Source organism: Cucurbita pepo, chromosome 10, assembly GCF_057944985.1.
Source record: "Cucurbita pepo subsp. pepo isolate OVF chromosome 10, ASM5794498v1, whole genome shotgun sequence".
NCBI classification, from domain to species: Eukaryota; Viridiplantae; Streptophyta; class Magnoliopsida; order Cucurbitales; family Cucurbitaceae; genus Cucurbita; species Cucurbita pepo.
The window spans coordinates 14179723-14186668 of NC_141807.1; the positions used below are offsets into that span (position 1 = coordinate 14179723).

At 38.3% G+C, this 6946-nt stretch overlaps 1 long non-coding RNA gene across 1 annotated transcript; it reads right to left on the reverse strand.

The window, feature by feature from the left end:
• Positions 1-1294: 1294 nt before the first annotated feature.
• LOC147790789 (uncharacterized) lies at positions 1295-3799 on the reverse strand. Its single transcript, XR_015422565.1, has 3 exons — positions 3588-3799; positions 2334-2423; positions 1295-1490 (listed from the first exon to the last, which is right to left on the reverse strand). It is a non-coding gene; the product is annotated as an uncharacterized LOC147790789 (long non-coding RNA).
• Between the last annotated feature and the right edge of the window lie 3147 nt (positions 3800-6946).

The window sequence follows — 6946 nt, forward strand, 5'->3', positions numbered from 1 at the left end:
TTTTCAATTTTTCCTTATTCATGTCATGTTAGGTAGTAATATTTCTTCATTTTCACTATTATTGATGATATCTATTATTAAATATATTATTTCTTTTCAATTTTTCCTTATTCATGTCATGTTAGGTAGTAATATTTCTTCATTTTCACTATTATTGATGACGGGAAATTTAGGGTTTTGTGATGCAAAAATTGTGGGGATGTAGCTCAGATGGTAGAGCGCTTGCTTAGAATGCGAGAGGTACGGGGTACAGGGATCGATACCTCGAATCTCCAAAAGAGAGAGATTGTTTTTTTAAGTATGAGTTAATTTAACATGTTATGTATAAGGTGGGTACAAGAGAAAAAGAAAAGATACTTATATAAGGATTATTATATCATTATGGCTATGCCATTCTTATAGATAAAAGAGAGTAAAGAGAGTAATGTCCCATATAGAGAGGACTTATTGTAAGTAAAGAAAGCAATCTAGTGTCCCACAAGAAAGCAATCTAGTATCCAACAAGAAAGCAAGGACTTATTGTAAGTAAAGAAAGCAATCTAGTGTCCCACAAGAAACACAAGAAAGCAATCTAGTTATACTGCTACTTATGGAGAGGGAATTTGATGAATTCCTCAAAAGATAAGAGCTTATAGGATGGCGGTAGTCCGATGCATATGACGGAACTTCTTCACAATTGCAATATTTGACTAATGAATATTATTGTCATTTATAGCTTCTTATAGGATGGCGGTAGTGGCGGTAGTCCGATGCATATGACGGAACTTCTTCACAATTGCAATATTTGACTAATGAATATTATTGTCATTTATAGCTTCTTATAGGATGGCGGTAGTCCGATGCATATGACGGAACTTCACAATTGCAATATCTGACTAATGAATATTATTTTCATTTATAGCTTCTATCACAATAATATAAAATTTGGGGTTAAAGCCTATATGGGACTAAAAAGACCATTCACCACACCTTGTAAATTATATTATATCTACCACCTCTGAAATTTTTCACGGCAAACCTTCCAACAGCTTGCACTTCTTCGTCATTGACATCCTTAATTGGAACTAGATTTTAAGGCAAATCTTCTCCACGACTCACTTTGGAACACTTTTATAGATAGTTTCAACAAACTTACTTTGCTTGTAACGACCCTAAATTTCCACATACTCAGAGTCGCTACTAACGTCTCATGCTCATCTATAATGCGGAAATATAACTCTTACATGAACATAATTGATAACGTAAACTTCAAAAAACATTTAAAACAACTTCTTCTCTGGAAAACACAGCCATGGTCTTACGTGTTTAAATATGAAATACTGAAATTTAGAGAAAACAAAAACAAATACAAAATAATTTAAAACAATGAAATGCAAAACAACCTATTCTAACTTAAGACTAGAAATTTAAATATGAATCTACCCTATGCACGTGCCACAGTCTCTGCTCGCGATGCCGCCGTCCTCCGTACAAGTGCGCCTTGCCTTTACCTAAAAAATGATGTGGCACACGGCCTGAGTATTTCAAAGAATACTCAGTAAGTGACCCCACTATAGGGGCCATGCTAATGCAAACACATGCAATCATGAATATGGATCTATCTCTAATCATCTTAGGGGTGGCCTCCAGTCTCGAACAAATTGGATGTGTAGTACTTCCCTACACACGACTCACACGTGCGAGTGTGAATCCCCAGGGCGCTCGCACACCCCCTGGACCCTCTGGTCAAGCTAATCTGTAGCGACGTCCGGAGGTCAGCGGAACCCCATAGTGTCATGCACCTCATGAACACCCTCATCTGTGTGCTTTCGCACCTGTGCGCATATGCGCTCATCATACGGTGCGCGTCCGCACTCATCATCTCTAGGGGAAGTAGCCCTATGCTTATGAACATACAATATGCATGAGGTCCCTCTAAATCCATCATAATGTCTCTTCTGACACAACCCTCTAGTCTCATCTCTTTGTTACTCTAGGTAACACATACTCGTGGATATTTATATTAATATCATTTTCACGCTCTTAGGGTTGTGTCCTATGTCGATCTAACGACATGATGCAATATGGCACTCATCATCATATAACATGCTCAATATGGAAAACATCATCATATTAAGGTAAACGTCACGCAATCATCATACTCATCATATTGCCACAAAGTGCATCAAACATATCAAGTACGACATTCATCAAAATATATATATATACTGAGTACATCATCAGGTATCATAACCCACACATCATCATAACTCATATACTGCATCGTACGACATAGTTCATACAACATCGTAACTCATACAATTTTTAGCCTATCATATAGTAAGGCCACTTACCTGGTTGGCCTTAGCCGAAGAATTCCCTAATTTATTTACATAAGCTCCCGTTCCTCGAGAACTACACCAAATGTTGCCAAGGTTTGCTTCCTATCGCATCGTTCGTCACATTTTGTTAGTATTTCACATTTTAATTAATAATCCAACTAACCGTGTGAAAAACTACTCTAAACGATCTCAATAAAAATCGAATTCCATGTTTTCATTGTTTCTAAATTATATAGGATAATAAAACTTAAAACTTAAATTAATAATATGTCAATATTATTAATATTTCAAGTGGCTTGGATAATTCAAAATTTAATGTTATATCTTATAGATACAAATATAACAATTTCTCATATCTTCTTCTATCACTTATTTCTCTTCTATGTCATATTTTAATTCTATTTACGGTACTTGCCATTTTCAAACAGTTCTAACTTTCTTTTCTTTCCTAAAATCATCTCTTTTGTTTTTGTTTTTGTTTTTGTTTTTTTTTTCTTTCTTTTAACTCTAATTCTGTTTAGCCTTTCAATTTTGCCATTGTCATAAGAACCGTACTTGTCATTTCAAACTGTTCTAACTTTCTTTTTCTTTCCTAAAATCCTCTCTCTCTCTTTCTTTCTAACTCTAATTCTATTTAGCCTTTCAATTCTACTTCCATATCTAATTATTTTAAGCAATTTAAATTTAATTATTTTAATTAGTTTCATTCTGTTAATCAGTTTATTACAAGGGTTTAATTCTACTCACTCTATTTTCTTTAGCTTTACTCTTCCTCTCTTTCCTGTGAACATCTGTTTTGATTATGTATTTCAAATTTGGTATTTTTTATTTTTATTTGATCTGTCTTCCAATCTTTCTTCCTCTCTTTCCTGTCAACATCTCTTTTGATTATGTTTTCCAAATTTGGTATTTTTTATTTTTATTTGATCTGCTCTTCCAATCTTTCTCTCCTCTCTTTTCCTTCTCTGTCTCATATTTTAATTCTTTTGGCAGATTTTATTTTTATTTGAATATGTTTTCCAGATCATTCTTTTCATTTGAATATGTTTTCCAGATCTTTCTTTTCCCTATCTTTCTCTCCTCCTTATCTATCTATCCCTTTTTTTTCTCTGATCAATTGTCATGGACGCTCGCTAGGATAGATAATTTCTAATTCAGATCATTGCAACAGATAATTTCTAAATTTCTAACTCAGATCTAAATAATTGCTAATATCCTTTGTAGAAAAAAGAGAAAAATAAAAAAAAGGTAAATCTGACTATTAACCTTTTCAAATGACATCTCTCTTCCTCGGTCTACCATCTCTCCATTATCTGCCTTCCTTCCGGTTTCCTCCAGAAAAATATTTTCTTTCTGTTTTTTTTTTTTGTTTTTTTGTTTTTTTGGCTGAGTTATTGATAATGATGGAGGTATTTTAGGGGATGGATGGAGAGATTAAAGGAGGTGGTCAGTTTTTTTTTTCTTTTTCTTTATTTTGTTAATTTTATTTTAACACACACACACACACACACACATATATATATATATATATATATATATATATATATATATATATATATATATATATATATATATATATAATTAAACCCAACGGGGCGTTACATTATCTACCCTAAAAAGAACTTTCGTCCTCGAAAGTCTCCAACTCGTATACTAACTCAGGGAATTTTTCTTTTATTTCGTCCTTACACTTCTACGTGGCCTCTTCAGTGTGGTGATTTCGCCACAACACCTTAATGAACGCAATGTTTCTGTAGCATAATGGTTTTACTTCTCTTTGCTAAGATTCTTATTGGTTTTTGCTAATAACTCAGATCTTCATTGAGTTGGAGTGGTTCATAGTCTATTACATGGATAGGGTTCGTAATGTACTTCCTCAGAATCGACACATGAAATGCATCGTGTACTCCTAAGTGGGCTATAGGTAGGGCTAACTTATACGCTACTGGACCAACTCGCTCTAGGATCTCGAATGGTTCAATGAATTTAGGACTTAACTTGCCCGTATGTCCGAACCTCAAGACACCTTAAATAGGTGCCACCTTGAGGAATACTAGGCCCCTTGTCTCGAACTCTAAGCTTCTACGCCTTACATCGGCGTAGCTTTTCTGTCGACTTTTAGCGATACGCATCCTCACTCGAATTTTTCTGAACAGCCTCGTTGGTGAGTCGAACCAGCTCGGGTCCTACTAACTCTCTTTCCCTACTTCGTCCCAACATAGTGGGGACCTACACCGTTTCCCATACAAGGCCTCAAACGGTGTCATACCAATAGTGGCTTGGAAGTTGTTATTACACGAGAATTCCATAAGGTGCAGTTTGGAATCCCAACTTTCCTTAAAATCTAGTACGCAAGCGCGTAGCATGTCCTCTAGAATTTGGTTTAAACGCTCCGTTTGTCCATCTGTTTGAGGGTGAAAGGCGGTACTAAAGTCGAGGCGGGTACCCAGTACTTTTTGAAGTCCGCGCCAAAACGCTGACGTAAAGCGTGGATCCCGATCCGACATTATAGACACTGGGACTCCATGTAGTCTTACTATTTCTTTCACGTACAGTTGTGCCCAATTGTCAACTGTATATGTAACCTTCCCAGGTAGAAAGTGTGCCGACTTGGTCAACCTATCGACAACTTCCCAGATCACTGTATAGCCCTTGGGCGTTTTGGGTAAACCTACTATGAAGTCCATCGCTATGTTTTCCCACTTCCACTCCGGTATGCTTAGGGGCTGCAACAACCCCACCGTCTTTTGTTTTGGAGCTTTCACTTGTTGACAAACTAAGCACTTGCTCACAAACCCGGCCACATCCCTCTTCATGCTCTTCCACCAAAAGTGCTGTTTTAAATCTTGGTACATCTTAGTACCTCCTGGATGCATCGCAAATGGTGAGTTGTGAGCTTCCATCAGTATTTCCTTCCTTAAATCTTCTATTGTCGGAACACATAAGCGTCTCTGATACAATAGTCCTTCATCTGATGACTTCGAGAATCCATCTACTGGACTTTCGTCTAGCTGTCCTAGGACTTTCTGTAGGTTAGGATCCTCTCGTTGGGAGGCAATAGTTCTCTGCCTAAGCGTAGGTTGTACCGTGAGTCGGGCCAGCTGTGCTATGACTCCCTCGGTCGCTACAGCTATGTTGGCTCGCTCGAACTCTCTTTGTACCCTTACTTCCCTCGTAATGAGGGCCGACGAGTGGATCGTCTTCCTACTCAAGGCATCTGCAACCACATTTTCTTTCCCAGGGTGGTACTGGATATCTACGTTATAATCCTTCACCAATTCTAACCACCTTCTCTGCCTCATGTTTAACTCTTTCTGGGTGAAGAAGTATTTCAAACTTTTGTGGTCGGTAAAAAAATTTGGGTTTTCTCGCCATACAGGTAATGTCGCCAGATTTTCAGCGCGAACACTACAGCGGCCAACTCTAGGTCATGGGTAAGGTAGTTCTTTTCATATTCTTTAAGTTGACGAGATGCGTATGCGACAACCTTGCCGTGTTGCATTAACACACATCCTAGTCCTTTCATGGAGGCATCACTATAGATCACATATCCTTCTAAGCTCTCGGGTACTATGAGTACCGGGGCGGTTACCAATCTCTCTTTTAGGTTCTGGACGCTTGTCTCACAAGCATCATCCCATCTAAATGGCACCCCTTTTTTTTTGTTAACTTTGTTAAAGGCGAGGATATTTTAGCGAAGTCCTGTACGAACCTTCGATAATATCTCACCAATCCTAAGAAACTCCTTACTTCCGTTACCGTAGTTGAGCGTTCCCACTTTGTGATCGCTTCGACCTTGGTAGAATCTAAAGATATTCCGTCCTTTGACACCACGTGTCCTAGGAAAGAGACTTGTCGTAACCAAAATTCGCATTTGGAGAACTTGGCGTACAACTTGTGCTCTCTTAGGGTGGTTAGGACTTTTCGGAGGTGTTCCTCGTGCTCTAGGTCGGTTCTCGAGTATATGAGGATGTCGTCAATGAACACAATCACAAACATGTCTAGGAATTCTTTGAATACCCGGTTCATTAACTCCATAAATACAGCTGGGGCATTGGTGAGGCCAAATGAGATCACTACAAACTCGTAGTGACCGTACCTTGTCCTAAACGCTGTTTTTGGTACGTCTTTTTCATTAATCCTAATTTGGTGGTAACCGGACCGAAGATCTATCTTAGAGAATACTGTTGCTTCTCTGAGTTGATCAAACAAGTCTTCTATTCTAGGCAGAGGATATTTGTTTTTTTTTATGGTTCTCTTGTTTAGCTCTCTGTAATCGATGCACAGACGCATCGATCCATCTTTCTTCTTAACAAACAACACTGGCGCACCCCAGGGGACACGCTAGGTCGAATGAATCCTTTATCTAGTAAGTCTTGCATTTGCGCCTTGAGTTCCTTCAACTCTGCTGGCGCCATGCGATAGGGTGCTTTGGAAATAGGCCCAGTTCCCGGCTCGAGTTCGATGATGAAGTCGACCGCTCGGGAAGGGGTATTCCTGGTAGGTCATCCGAATACACATTTGGGAACTCAATTACGATGGACATGTTTTCTAGGGTCTTTTCTTTTCCTCTTACATCTACGGCACATGCTAATATAGTTCAACCGCCTCGTTGGACTAATCTC